Source organism: Petaurus breviceps, unplaced genomic scaffold, assembly GCF_028583685.1.
Source record: "Petaurus breviceps papuanus isolate PSGF00001 unplaced genomic scaffold, PetGlider_PUasm1.0 91133, whole genome shotgun sequence".
NCBI classification, from domain to species: Eukaryota; Metazoa; Chordata; class Mammalia; order Diprotodontia; family Petauridae; genus Petaurus; species Petaurus breviceps.
Window position 1 is genome coordinate 24,504,855 of NW_027187419.1, and position 16,508 is coordinate 24,521,362.

The following is a 16,508-nucleotide window of genomic DNA, read 5'->3' on the forward strand; positions in this document are numbered from 1 at the left end:
CTAGAACCATCCACCTAGATTCATTCTGGGATGAGACACACTCAGAGCTCATCCAGCACATGGAGCAAAACTTTGGTTTTTGGTCACTCTGAATCTCCTGCAACACCTACTTATTAAGATGCTGGCTGTGTGGAACATGTCTGATAGATCTTCTCAGACTCTGAGATATTTTTTGGTCTCCTTTCATGTAGGCCCTATAATACCTCTAGCTCCTTGAAGCTTGTAATCTATTCCAGTTTTGAGATACCAGAAGTGACATAGAATGTCAAGGATACTTGAGTGCCTAGATACCTGTAGCGGCAAGGACCCCAAGCGTCCTCAGGGTGGCTGCTCACACAGGTTCTTGGATCTGCTTTGTTAAAGGAAAGCAACTCAAAATGGGTTAACAAGCTTACTTTAATCAGTCAGACATATATCGTTTACCTTGGTCAGGGGAAAAAGGTCAGCACCCCGAACTTCAAAGTATACAGGCAGAATTATCAAGACAGAAACAGATCAAGAAAACAGCATTCCAAATTGTCCATCCATTACATCCATATCAAATCAACATCTGGCTTTCAACATCTGGGTTTTTCAAAGCCAGGGGGGCTCTGGACAATGGCTTCCCAGAATCCAGATCAAATCACAGAACACTTCTCAAAGTGAGCCCCCAAAACAAAGCTACACATCAGGGCTTATATAGCCTTCTCCTGGCTCAGAGAATGTAACAACCTTTTGGACCCACTGGTCAATCAAAAAGTATCTACAGAAAAACAAGCCTCCCACCCCAGGCTTCAGGTGCACTTTAGCCTAGGGGCAGGGAAGATCTTCCAAATTTGGATTCCCATTACAATACCAGACTGGACTGGTGCTAGATGCCAGCACTGAAGCTTCATCCCGGGATGGCAGGAGATGAGATACACTAAAAAGATGTGACTCTCATGTGGACAGGGCACTTGGCTCCCATTTGAGTCTGTCATCAGAAGCTAAACCCTTTGGTGACTTTAGCTCCCTATTGATAAGTGTCTCTGATGGAAGTAAGTAGCCACAAGCTGAGTCCTTCTGCTGTTTCTTGTTCCCTGATGGTCGAGTTCCCTTGGAGTTCTAGAACTCCAACAATAGCCTACAATGCCTGCCACAAATGAGTACTGAAAACATTTAATGCCATCTGTGTAACTTGCCTGTCATGAAAAGCCTGATTAGATCTCAAAATTGTTAGAATGTTTCAGAGTCATGAAAGATTTAGATAAAAGGAAGGACTTTTATTGAAGACTTGCCCTTCCCTTTGCCTAGCCTCCATTATGGCTAGGCAAAAATAAAGAAAATAAAATAAAATTTAAAAATTATATGCATAATATCTACATGTATAAGTATTTTACGCTATCCCATAATGATAGAAGATTTGCTATAACAAAACTGTGTGCCTGATTGTAATGGAAATGCAAACTTAAAGATCTTCCCTGCCCCTAGGCTAGAGTGCACCTGGAGCCTGGGGTGGGAGGCTTGTTTTTCATTAGATACTTCTTGATTGGCCAGTGAGTCAATAAGGTTGTTACATTCTCTGAGCCAGGAGAAGGCTATATAAGCCCTGATGTGTAGCTTTGTTTTGGGACTCACTTTGAGAAGTGTTCTGTGATTTGATCTGAATTCTGGGAAGCCGTTGTTGAGAGTCCCCCGGCTTTGAAAAACCCAGAATGTGGAAACCCAGATGTTGACTGGGTATGGATGTAATGGTTGGACAGTTTGGAAATCTGTCTACTTGATGTTTCTGTCTTGATAATTATGCCTGTATACTTTGAGGTTCAGGGTGCTGACCTTTTCTCCTGAACAAGGTAAACGATATATGTCTGACTGATTAAAGTAAGCTTGTTAACCCATTTTGAGTTGCTTTCCTTTAACAAAGCAGATCCAAGAACCTGTGGTAGCAGCAAACCCTGAGGATGCGCTTGGGGTGCTTGCCGCTACACTGATACAAATACAAAAGGCATTCTTCATTTAGAAGATACCCACCCCACCTCCTTCACATACCCATATGTATGCCAATAACCAATAAAAGAATACACACACATATACACATATGTACACAAATATATTATCATCATCATCATGTTTGTTATAATTAGGAAAGTTGATCTCTATATCTTATATTTACTTGATAGTATTCCTGAACTTTTCCTGAGTAGTTCATAAGGTCTTTGTGACCCAACATATATGCAAAGAGATCACCCCAAAGTAAGGACATGGGCAATTAAGACTGAAAAGGGGTCATCAATAATAATTAACGGTAATAGCATTTATATAGAACCTCCTATGTGTCAGATATTGTGCTAATATTAAGTCATTGAATCCTCATAACAATCCTGTGAAGCAGCTGTTATTATTATTCACAATTTGCATTTGAAGAAACTGATGCAAAAAGAGGTTAAGTGACTTGCCCAGGGTAACAAGCTAGCAAACCAAATAAGTGAAGTCTAATATGCAATGCTTATGCCATGATGTGTGTATGTGTGCTTGTGTGTGTTAATCAAAGTTCTTTATTCATTCACCTTGATCCCTCTAGACAACCTTTTCTTCCTCATTAGAATTATTTTCTTTATTTATTGGAAATTCCTTGCTGTACAAATGGCATAACCTATCCACCCCCACCTCTATAGAATTTTAGTCCATGAGATCCTACTTATTTTTTTCTCTTATACTTTTACTAGCCTTAGTTTTCTCAACTATAAAATGGAGGTAATAACACCATACTTGTATGAAGGTATGGCCTGGGGGCTTTATCATATAATTTATTGGGCCTCATTTTGGTTCTAATATCTATACCTTGGTAATATGTAGGAAACATTACTCTTCTACCCATATAGCAATGAGCATGAACAGCCAGAGTGGAAAGAATAGTAGTTTATTTGTTAGGTGGGCATGCATGAAGAAGACAGTATTCATGGAATACTGAGAAAAATGAAAGTTTTTAGAAATCAAAAAACATATTCTCATCAGAAGGAAAAGAGACAACCAAAACAATCATCAAGGGAATAAGGAACCTGAAGTCTGTGTGTGTGTTTTTGTGTGTACATGTGTATATACACACACATAATACATTATATGTAAATGTATTCATGTATATGCATTATATATTATGTGTAGAAATTATAAATATCTATACATTATGTGTTTCTGTGTATAACATATGACTTGCGTGTTAAGCCGTACTTAGCCAGAAATCATAGGTCAAAGAAGTAGGTCAAGAATAGGCAAACCAAATAAGTAAAAAAAATGAAAGCATTTTAATAAGTATAAGCATAACATTAGAAGTCACAAATTGATGGTTCTGTTCATTGGAAAAGTTTGTTATTTTCTCCTTGAATACCTCATTTACATTTATTTAATTAAGATGTGATTTTTCTCCTGTTAATCTTCAATGCCCCAAAGACAAATTTTCTTAACTTAGTGATCACTAATGTTATCTGAGAAAATGAGTCAGGGGTGAGGAATTTTACTTGCTTGCATTTATTGCTACTTGTCAGAATTTTCTATGGCAGAACAATTGCTTGCTGAAAGTGGCAATCACTGAATTTACTGTAGCAAGATTTTCTATGTGTTTATAGTCCTTAAGAAAAATATCAAAGCTTGATTTTCAAGTTTCCTGAGCTCTGGAGCTCTTGGGTCACAGAGATTGGTGGTGGTTTAGGCTGGTGAGAGGTGGAGAAGGGAAAGTGCCATGGGATTCTCAGTGTCCAGCACTTAGCATGATTTGGAGATGTGAAAAAGAAATGACCAGGCCATGTGGGTAGTTCAAGGAAGAAAGATTAGCTCCATTTATTGATTCTCAGGACAAGGTTTTTATAGAGAAAAGGGACAAAGGAAGGGGACTCAAGTATTGTAATAGTGATGGAATTTAAAGATCCCCCTGTATTGTTTTTGGTTTGATTGTGTTAAAATACAGAGCTTGTGAATCCCACTAGTGGGATGAGCTTGTTGATGTGAAAAGAGAGGGGTGAACTGGGACAAGCTGGTGACATAAATTTAGAGAGACACAAGTAAAGAGAGAGGCAGAATAACTTTTTGAAAGCAGCACCTTTGGAGGCAAAGAGAGACTGATAGGATTGCTTAGGACCACTTTGAATTGCCCAGGATTTTTGAGAGCTGCCACCCAGAGCTGCCAAGGACTGAGGAGACATGGCTGTTATGCTGGTACTTTGTCTGTCTGTTTTGATAATGTTTTGCCAGATTTGTCCCCTGGTCAAAGACAGTCCTGTTGTTGCAGAGGTCTTGGAAACTTGCTGTTGGTTCAGAGCTCCTGAGACTCTTCTACAGACAGAGAGTGAATTCTGTCCACTGGTGAAGGACAGGGCTGTTGTTGCAGAGGTCCTGGAACCTTGCTGTTGGTTCAAAAGCCCTGAAGAAGGATTTTCTTGTTGTATGTTTACAGAAATCCTGGAAGGGGGTTTTGCTAATGTTTTCAGGGGTCCTAGGACTGTTCTGCAGACAGAGAATGAATTAATGAAGACACTGGCAATGTATCTTGTGGCCTTGCTAAGCTTTGTCTCCCCAGGAACAAAGATTGCTGAGACCTTGCCTTGGGTCAAGATGAAGAAAAGACCTCTCTTTGGGTATTAAATGCTGTGCTTAAACTTTTTGTAACTCTGGGGTAGATTCAATTGTGATCCAAGGTTGGGGAACTTTTGACCTTTTTGTGCTCTGTGATTGAACAAATGAATGTACTTTACTCATGATTGGAAACTAATCTCCATTTGAGAAGAGGGGCTTTGTGGTTGACTAAATGAATGTACAGCCTAGGGGTGGAGTAGTATTTGAGAAGAGGGACTTTGTGACTGATTAAATGAATGTAATGTCCAGGGGTGGGGTAGTACTTGGAGATTATTGAATTATACTTGATAAATGCTGTATTTTGAATTATGCTATATGTTGATTCTGTCTGTTCTTAATTTGTCACTGAATAAAATGGAGCGCACCTATGAAGTATTTTGAACCTTGAGAAGTTGCCTTTGCTTGGCATTACATTATGGTATAGTCAGCAGGATTACAAAGCATAGTACCTCTATTTGTTCCAGGATCCATGGCCATTTAGATTGAGATTATAAGGCCAAGAATCCTGGAGGGGTGGAATGTAACAGTAATGGAATTTAAAGATCCCCCTGTATTGGCTTGGTTTTTGGTTTGATTGTGTTAAAACCCAGAACTTGTGAATCCCACTTGTGGGATGGACTTGTTGACATGAAAAGAGAGGGCTGAATTGGGAGGAGCTGGTGACATAGATTTAGAGAGACACAAGAAAAGAGAGAGCCAGAAGAACTTTTTGGAAGCAGCAACTTGGAGGCAGAGAGAGACTGAGAGGATTGCTGAGGGCCACTTTGAATTGCCCAGGACTTTTGAGAGCTGCCACCCAGAGCTGCCAAGGACTGAGGAGACATGGCTGCCAACACAGGTTCTTAGATCTGCTTTGTTAAAGGAAAGCAACTCAAAATGGGTTAACAAGCTTAATTTAATCAGTTAAATATGTATCCTTTACCTAGTTCATGGGAAAAAGGTCAGCACCCCGAACTTCAGAGTATACAGACATAATTATCAAGATAGAGAAACAGATCAAGTAGACAAGTTTCCAAACTGTCCAACCATTATATCTATACCAAATCAACATCTGGGTTTTTCAAAGCCGGGGGACTCTCAACAATGGTTTCCCAGAGTCTCATTTGATCAAATCACAGAACACTTCTCAAAGTGAGCCCCAGAGCAAAGCCTCACATCAGGGATTATATAGCCTTATCCTGTGTCAGAGAATGTAACCATCCTCTTGTCCCACTGCCCAATCACACAGCATCAAGGTGTGGGGATTCCTGAAAACCAAGCCTCCTGCCACAGGCTCCATGTGACCACCTTCAGCCTATTAGTAGGCACAGTATATTTTCAAATTGAGGAAGATTCTCAGAGTCTCTTAAGGGTATCAAAGGGCCTAAGGTCAGGGAAGATCTTTAAATTTTTATTTCCATTACAAGTATTCTTATCATTATCTTAGTCCATTGTATCATGGAAGTAGTACAGAATAGATAATTTGATAAGGATTTGTTATCTAGGAGACTAAAGTCTTAGGGTAAAACCTTTGATCTAGGCCTCAGGTATCTCCTAATGCAGCTGCAGTCATAAAAGGATACAACTGAGAGTAAACTTCAAAGCCAAAGCTGCAATCCTCAAAAGACATCACTTTTAGAGCTGACCACCCAAAGATACCTGAGTGCTGAATCAAATATTTTGGCCTGAACAACTGAAGTCTTGGTGTATAGACTGTTGATCTTAGAACAAACAACATCCTTATAAATGTAACCCATATCAAAAGAACTCAGGAGCTAACTTGAGGAAAAGTCGCTTCTCAAAGAGGTCTTTGATATTCGGGTCCATTGATACCAAGGTAATTATTGGAAGTCCTGGCTCAGGACTCTTTGGCTTCCAACAGGAAAGAATGGCCAAATCTGCCATGGAGAGCCAAGAGCAGTATAATGGAAAAGGTGATATGCTTAAAATCAGATGATCTCAATTTTAATTCTAGCTCTACCATTTCTATCTGTCAAAAAGTTAGGCAAGTTAATTTGCCTATCTGAGGCTGCTTTTTATCATCTCTCATATGCATCACCCATCTTTTCAAGTTGTTTTAATTTAAAAAAAAACTTTGTCAATCTTAAGGTCATATTCATAATTTACATCTATAACGATAAACATAAGTGTAAGAATAACAGCCAGCATTTATATTTTGCTTTGAAGTATGGGAAGTGCTTTACAAATATCTCATTTTTTTCCACAAAATATCCCTGGGAGATAATGGATTCTATTATTATCACAGTTTAACAAATTAGTAAATTGAGGAGGAGGTAGTAAGTGTTTGAGCCCTTGAATTATTGTTGTCCTGATTCCAGATTCAATATCGCACTGCCTATTTCACCTTTGAAGAGAAACATTGGAGAGATCTCTGAGAACTTCTGGTCCAACCCATCATTTTACAAATGAAGAAACAGGAATAGACAGGTTATGTAACTTAAACATGGCTATGTATTAACTGCTGAAAAAAGGGGAATTTGGACCCAGGTCTTTTGACTCTGAATATGTCAACATTTCTTTTGTATAATGCGTTGAAACCTGATCTATTACTATTATTATTGATGGTCACTTTCTCTGACTCTAATGAATCTCACAATATTTTCCGATTTAGGACTTTGCCGTAAGGCAAACTTGCACGTAAACCATTCTGGAGAAATGGACATCTGATCTCCTGGCTCAGTAAGAAGGTAAATGAAATTCAGTTTTAACCTCACAGTAACAATACAAAGCACTTTTTTGATAACCTGAAGGCGATTTATGGGCCATAGACCTATGGTGCATGGCAACTACTCAGTTCTGATGGAGCCACATTGATTAGTCATATGGACATGATCCTAGAGAGATGGGCTGAGCACTTCCATAGTGTTCTCAACAGACCATCATCAATCAATTCTGAGGCCATTGACCATTTAATTCAGGTTGAAGACAATCCCTCCCTAGCTGAAGCTCCAACTGAAGAAGAGATTTTGAATGCCATCAGACTCCTTTCATGTGGCAAAGCACCTGCTGCTGATTCTGTTCCAGCTGATTTTTATAAGGTCCATTGCTCATACAAAAGCTAGCTGAAATCTTCTGGGTTATATTGCAAGAGGAAGTTATCCCCCAGGAGTTCAAGGATGCCTCCATTGTCCATCTCTATAAAGGTAAAGCAAATAGAGTGTCCTGTAACAATCACAAGGCAGGGGGTTATCTCTCAGTCATTGCTGGCAAGTTTGTTGCCAGAGTCCTGATTAATAGGTTGATCCTTCACCTGGAAGATGGTCATCTACCTGAGAGCCAGTGTGGCTTCAGAAAGGGCTGAGGAATGGTTGAGATGGTGTTTGCTGCCAGACAAATACAGGAGAAATTCCAGGAGCAGAACAGAGGTCTGTACACAACATTTCTAGATCTGACCAAGGCCTTTGGTACTGTTAGTCATGAGGTCTTATGGAAAATTATGTCAAAATTTCATTGCCCAGAGATGTCAATCAGCATTGTACATCAATTTCATGACGGCATGATTGCCCAAGTTCTAGATAATGGACAATGGTCTGGTGCCTTCCCAGTTACCAATGGAGTGAAACAAAGCTGTGTGCTTGCTCTCACACCTTTTAGCATGATATTTTCAGACATCTTGTCAAATGCTTTCAATGAGGATAAATATGGCATCAAGGTCAGCTACCTGACTGATGGTAAATTCTTCAATTTAAAAAGGCTACAAGTCAAGACCAAAGGGGAGGGAGTGTTGGTACATGATTTTCTGTTTGAAGATGATTGTGTACTCAGTTCAGCCTCTGAAGCTGAGATGCAACAAAGTGGATCAATTCTTTGCTGCTTGTGCTAATTTTGGCTTAACAATTAATACCAAAAGAAACAAAGGAGCTCCATCAGCCACCATCAAACCATGTGTATGTGGAATCATCAGTTACAGCAAATGGAGAAGTTTGAATGTTGTGGATAAGTCTACTTACCTCAGTAGTGTACTTTTCAGGGATGTACACATTGATAATGAGGTTGATGCATGCTTTGCCAGTGCCAGCTCATGTTTGGGAGACTCTGAAATCAAGTATGGGAGAAAGTATTAGATTGACTACCAAACTGAAGGTCTACAGAGCTGTTGTACTGACTTCATTGTTGTATGCCTATGAAACCCGGACAGTATACCAGCACCATGCTAGGAAACCAAATTGCTTCCATTTGAATTGTCTTAGGAAGATTATGTAGATCACCTGGCAGGATAAGGTACCAGACCCTGAGGTCCTTACTCAAACTAGACTGCCAAACATTCAGACTCTACTTCAGAGAGTGCAACTCTGATGGACTGGCCATATTGTTTGAATGCTAATTGTACATTTGCCAAAAAGACTGTTTGATGGAGGACTCACACAGGGTAAGTGTTAATAAGATGGTCAGAAGAAGAGATACAAGGTATCTCTCAAAGTCTCTCTTAAGAGAATTGTTGGAATTGATTGTGTAACATGAGAGACACTGGCACACACTCAGCATGGCATGCCCACATAAGAGAAGGTGCTATGTTCTATGAGCAAAGAAGAATTGAAATAGCTCAAAGAAAACACAGGATGTGCAAGTTTGGAGAATCCACCCCAAATGTTCACACAGGCTATTTGTGCCTGACCTGTAGTAGAACATTCTGAGCTCATATTGGTCTGATCAGCCACAGGTAGACACAATGAAACTTGACTTTAGCATAGTGATGTCATTTTGGTCCTCTTAGAGAACTAAAGGCAGCAACCACCCTAGCTGTTTTGAGACAGGAGTTTCTTGATGCAGCTTCCCTTACCTTAACAACTGCTTTCTCCCCCTTTACAACTTCCTTCAGCTCCAGATTCTGTAGCTACTTCCCTTAGTGAAGCTTCTTCCACCCAAGAAATCTTATTTTCCCCAGATACTCTCATGCAGCTTCTTGGCCTAGGTCCAAGGACAAAGACTCTTTGCCTTTCGGACTTGATGGGCACCAGCTACCATGCAACTACCTTATCCTGGTGACTTTAGAAACATTTATAGATGGAGACAAAGTGGACTGATTCTAGAGAAGCTTTAACTGTCACTATATCCTTATTGAATATCCTTGCTATGTTAAGACAAAATAAACCTCCTACTTGGTTAAATGTTCAATTCCTTGTAAGTAACTAATTTCATCCCAACATGAAATTGAAACTGAGCATTGCAGCTGTCACACAGTAGACATATCATAAGTGTTCTTTTGATTGATATTGGTTTTATATATTTGAAAGAAAAATTTTCAACAACTATCCTCATTAACTTATGGATTCCATATATCTTTCTGCCACTCTTTACTACCAGTTTCTTCTTATGATGAAAGAAACTACCATAGCCTGTACTCCAATGGCATAATATTGAAGGAACCAAGCCAATTCCAAGACACTAAAAGACAGAGAGAGATATCACATGAGAAAATTGAGGTGAAAAAGCTTATTTAGAGAACGATTTTGGCTTTTGCTTTGGGCAGGAGGACAGGGAAACCAACAATGTTTTATTTAATCTTCTATTTTTCTCAGTGCATTCTTTTGGATTCTAATTACAAAAATCTGTTATCACCCTATAAAAATACTTTAGTTCCCACTAATCAGAATCTAACCATTAAAACAGAACACCATTCAGTGTCTATATTGGCACAAGCTTCTTAAATTCACAGATCATTTATTCACATACAGTAAACGAGGGACCATCCTGGAATCTTACCAGATGTCTTAAACCTCAATTATTTGAATAATTGCAGTCATTTTTCATGTGCACTTTATGGGTTTCTATCTGTCTAAGAATGATAATGATGCACATTAACCCTTTTAATTCCCCACATGGACAAATGAATAGACTAGAACCTAAATCACGATTGTGGATTATATGAGCATGTCAAAGTGAGTTATTCAGTGATTTTGGCACTAATATTTTACTTATTCCTACCTATATCCAAACAGTCTTCTGGGAATAAATATTGGCATCTTCTAATCTTGAAGGCAGTTACTCCTTGTCTAGGAGTAACCAAAAACAAAATGAAACAAAATCTGAAGCAACAAAAAATGAACATTCAAGAACCTCATTTTTTAAGAGGGAGTTCATGAAAAGTCTGTATCCTAAATTGGGAATATAGCTACAAAATATGCATTATTTAAAGTTTTGCTATTTACTGCTACAAAAACACTAATCTAGCCCATTTCTAACTGCTAGTGTGCTCTGTTGGGCACCAAGTTCATATGACTGGTTATGTTGAAGTGCTTAGGATTTCTTCGTCTACAAAGGAGTTTGAAAAAAAATTGCAACTTGGATTTGTTTCTCACCTGTGTCAAGTGATACTTGTAATTGTATATGTTTTGTAAATGTTATAAAAAGATGATAATTAGGTGGATGGATATAGAAATATATATGATATTCTTTGCTGTTTCCCACAACGTAGTGTAAACTGCTTTGGAGCAGAGATAATGATTTTTGTATTTGGATCCTCAACACTGAGCATAGTGCCTGGATCACAGGAGCTATTCAACAAATGTTTTTTCATGTTTTTTCATATTGCTTGATATGTACACACACATACACACCCAGGTGTGCTCATTTATATATTATTTAGCTTTTAGAAAAAAAATATTAAATGAGCAAGCATGACAAGAAGAGTTGGCCTAAAGCATTCCCTCCCAAACTTGGGGCAAACTCTTCCAAATAACATATTCTCCATAGGAATAATGGTCTTAAAATGAGAATAGAATGGTAAAGAGACAGTATAAGGGTTATGGGATTTAAATATCTTCCATGCCCCATTGGACTTGCTGACGTAGCAGGAAGGGGTGGAGCAAGAGGAAGCAGAAGCCAAACTAGAGTTCCTGTGGTGGCTAGCAGTGGTGGCTAGCAGCAGCAGCAGAGGCAGCGGAAGTGCGAATCCCTTTTTTGAGTCAGCTAGAATTTCTGCTAAGGACTCCTGCTGAGGACTGCCAGGGGCCAGAGCTGCTGGGAGTGCGCTTCCTGGACGTTGGGTGGTTGCTGTGAGTGGGGAGAGGAGGACCTTTGCCTGAGGTAGCCTGTTCTGTTTTAAAGGCTTGAGAAAGTGGGTGCTTTCTACTTTATCTACCTGTGCCAATGTCATAACTACTCTGATGGTTTCACTTTCTGGTTTTGGGACTCAGTCTTTTGGTATCTTAATAAATTTTCTAGCTTATTCCTCCATATGGCAAGCATGATGTATTTTGTGATGGATAATTATATCAGCATATCTGTAATTTCCATAGGCATTGTGAATATGGCATTGCTGATACATTTGGCAATGAGGATGGGATCACAAAATGTCAGGCCTCTATTTGGAAGCAGTGGGGCTTTAGAAGGAGAAATGGCTATTCCAGGTTGGGAGGATTTGCCTTATTTCTCTCTAACCAGAGAATGAGCTAAAAGCACAGGGCCCTGTGAAAACTGGGAACCAAGGCTAAAAGAGGGAGAACCTGGAGATTTGGAAAGATGTTTGAAAGCAATACCCATAGAACCAGGCAAAGAACTGGCAGGAGTGTGTAGGAGAGGCTGGGTGCTGCTAACAAGTTATTGCCTTATGTGTAAAAGTAGGGATAAGCCACTGGAGGAAAGACCTCGGATGGCTAGGGAGTCAGCTGGTTGCCTGGATTCTTCTGTGTCACAGCACTCAGAAGAGCAAACTGGAGGGACTCATATGGTCCAGGAGCAAGCTACTGTTCATGTAGCTAAAAGGAAGCAAAATACTAGCAGAACAAATGTGCATGCAGCTTTTGTACAGGCTGGGCAGAGTTGCCCTGACAGCTTCCAGGAGAATGTGTGTGAGGAGAATGGAGCAAGGTTAGATGAGGAGTCTTCTAATGTAGAAGCTCTCCCCATACGAAGAAGAAGACAGGAGAACCACCGAGGCAAGGCAGAGTCCAGGGAGATAATTGAGGATTTCACTCAACAGGAGATCACTGATATATTGAGTAGATTTACCCAAAGAATGGGGGAGTCTTTAGTGTCTTGGATAGTAAGAATCACTGAGGAAGGAGCTGGAGAAATAACACTGGACAATGAGGACTGTTTAAAATTCATAAGTATCAGTCAGAATCCTTTTGTACACCAGGCTTTTAGGGATCACCATATGCAAGGAGGAAATAACAAAACTAATCTGCTAGCCTTAGCTGCAGAAGGAAGCAAAATGCAATATCCTACTGAATCTATGTGGCCTAGGGGAGAAAGACCCTGGTTCTCACTTAGAGACTGTATGAGAAAGCTAAAGGAGGAGGTAATGAAAACTGCTATCGTGATTGGAGATGCAAATGCATATTATGATACCCCCCTAGGAGTTCCTCATAGAAATATCATAGTGAAGATGGCTCCTCCTGCATATAAGCATCTAATTCTGACTCTATTAATTGGAGAAATAGGGCACCCTCTTTCAGAGATGCTGGATAAGATTTCACAATTAAGTGATTTAGGGGAATGGGAAAAAGACAAATTGCCTCGAGAGAGAAGAGTAAACAGCCAGAGGATTCAGAGACAAAATAGACCAACAAGAAGGGAACTGTTTACTGCTCTATTAAGAGCAGGGGTGGACTTTAGAAGAATAGATGGTATTCCAACTGAAGAGCTGCATAAGCTGTACCAAGAAAAGGTATTTAGCATTAGAATGAACAGGGAAGCAGGAACCACCCCCGCAGGTATTTCTGAATCTGAATCTTTGTATCCAAGTTTACCCACCTTCAGGGGGAATAGGAGATAGGCCAAGCCCCAGCCCAGATAAAAGAAATATGCAGAAGAGATTGCAGACCCCATATTGGTTTAACAATATATTGGAAGAATGGATCAACTACTGTGACTAGGGCACTGCTTGATACTGGGGCTGAGGCCACACTTATCTATGGAAACCCTGATAAGTTTAAACATGGAACTCCTATTACCATCACAGGTCTAGGAGGCACTTAAATATCAGGCAGACAAGTTAAAATAACAATGAAAATTGGGCAGTTACCTAAGAAAGAATATACTGTGGTTGTTGTACCCATTCCTGAATACATCATTGGAATAGATGTATTGAGAGGCATGACTCTGAATTTACCTGAAAGGAGATACCAATTTGCTGTGCGGAAGATAGGAATTAATACAGTTTTAGTGGGAAAACTAAAAATGGACCCAATCACTTTACCTGAACCTTCTGAAGTAATTACTTTAAAACAGTATCGCGTGCCAGGTGGGCAAAATGAAATTACCACTACTATAAAGGAATATGTTGAAGCAGGAGTGTTAGTCCCTACAACCACAAGATGGAATAATCCTGTCTGGCCAGTAAGAAAATCAGATGGGACATGGAGAATGACTGTGGATTATAGACAGTTGAATAAGGTGACTCCTTCTTTGTATGCTGCTGTTCCAGATACCATCACCTTAATAGAAAGGATCCAGAAATATGATGGGACTTGGTATGCAGTTATTGACTTGGCAATTGCCTTCTTCACCATCCCAATAGACCCTAAACAATGGGATCAATTCGCTTTCACTTGGCAGGGTAGACAATATACTTTCACCTGCTTGCCACAAGGGTACATGCATAGACCCACTGTTTGTCACAGGATTGTGGCTGAACAGTTGGATGAATTAAAGCTACCTGGTGTACAGCTTACCCACTACATTGATGATATCATGATACAGGGAAAAGATGCGAAAGAAGTGGAAAGGAGTTTGACCCTTCTAATTGAGCATATGAAAAGTAAAGGGTGAGAAATTAAATCTGCAAAGGTTCAAGGACCAGCTCAAAATGTGAAATTTTGGGGTATACAATGGAACAAGGGGCTGTGGGAGATTCTTCCTCAAGCCCGACAAAAGATTCAGGCTTTTCCTACCCCCCCTACCAATAAGAAGGAGGCCCAAAAGTTCATAAGATTGTTTGGATACTGGAGGCACCACATTCCACATTTGGGACAGATTTTAATACCTTTATATAGAGTCACACGGAAGAAATATGAATTCAATTGGGGACTTGAGCAGAGTAAATCTTTTGAAGAAGCCAAGGCTGCCATACAATTGGCCCTAGATTTGTGGCCCATGCAAAATGGTCCAGTGGAATTGCAAGTGACTGTACAAGATGATTAAGCAAACTGGAGCGTATGGCAAAAACAACAAAGCCGAAATGTACCTTTGGGATTTTGGTGTAGGAAACTGCCTTCCTCTGGAGTCCAGTATGCACCTTTTGAAAAGCAGTTGTTAGCTGCATATTGGGCTTTGGTGGAGACTGAACAACTGACTCTGGGCCATGAAGTGATATTAAGACCTGGAATCCCAATTACGAGCTGGGTAATGAGTACCCCAGCTTCTCACAGAATTGGACATGCCCAAGAGGCTAGTATAATCAAATGGAAGTGGTATATTCAAAATAGAGCGAAAACAGGCAAAAGCGGAGTCTCTCCTCTACATGAATCTGTAGCAAACATAGAAATTGAGAGGAATGACACACCCCCTGAGCCAAAGCAACAGTTGGTACAATCCATTGTAAAATGGAATGAGGGATATGATGTATTAACTGAGGAACAAAAGAGACATGCATGGTTTACTGATGGGACAGCAAAATATTTGGGGCAAAAAAGACATTGGAAAGCAGTGGCCTATAACCCATGTACTAGAAGGACTTTGGAAAGTACTGGGATAGATGCAAGTAGCCAATATGCTGAACTTATGGCAGTATATCAAGCCATCAAAATAGAAGAAGGAGGACAGTGTCATATATTCACTGATTCATGGGCGGTAGCCAATGGGTTAGCTACATGGATGTCCATGTGGGAAAATGAAAATTGGGAAATTCATGGCAAACAAGTCTGGGGCAAAGAATTTTGGGAAGATATCTGGAACATGTCTTTGGTCACTGACTTGTCAGTTTTTCATGTAGATGCTCATGTGGCCCTCACCACACCAGAACGTGAATACAATGCTCATGCTGATCAACTGGCAAAGATTGCTACTGAACATATTGTCCCTACTTTGACAACAACTGATGATCCGGTATTAGCAAAATGGGTCCACCAAATAGCAGGCCATTTGGGGGTCCAGGCCACACACCAGTGGGCACAAGATCGAGGTATTAGTATCTCTCATTCACTGTTAAAACAGATAGCAGAAGAATGTCATATATGTCAATTGGAAAAGGAGCGAACTGTTCCTCGGGTAGTAACTAGAGAAATAGCAAGAGGAAAAGTCCCAGCCCAAATCTGGCAAATAGATTATATTGGTCCTCTACCACTGGATAACGGATGCAGATTTATATGTACTTGTGTTGACACCTATTCAGGTGTACTAGTAGCTTGTCCTTATAAGAATGCAACCCAGAAAAACACTTGTACAACTCTAGATCTCATAAGTGTATATTATGGAACCCCAGTGCAGATTCAAAGTGAGAATGGGTCACATTTCAAAGGCAATGAAATGAAGAAGTATTGTATACCAAACAATATAGAATGGATATATCATATTCCATATTATCCAGAAGCATCTGGGTTAATTGAAAGAATGAATGGATTACATAAAGAACAGTTGAGGAAGTTAAGTTCCAATAATTCATATCAACATTGGAAGAATAATTTGTTCGTGGCTTTGTGTAATTTGAATAATAGACCATTGGGAGGAAGTACACCTCTAGCCAGAATGATGACCCCCAATCTGCAAATTAGAAAACAACAAACACATAAGATCCCAAAAATTGAGTATTTGACCTTGAGGCCAGATGTCCCAGCACTGTACCCAGGACCACCTGGTTCGGTGGGGTATGATTTACATTGTTTAGAGGACTTTCGGTTGGACAGAAAAGAAATAAGAAAAATCTCCACTGGCATATGCATAAGAATCCCTAAAAATCACTTTGGACAGATTTTACCCAAATCAGGATTAGCAGCTCAAGGAATACATGTATTGGCTGGAGTAATAGATTCCAAATATCAAGG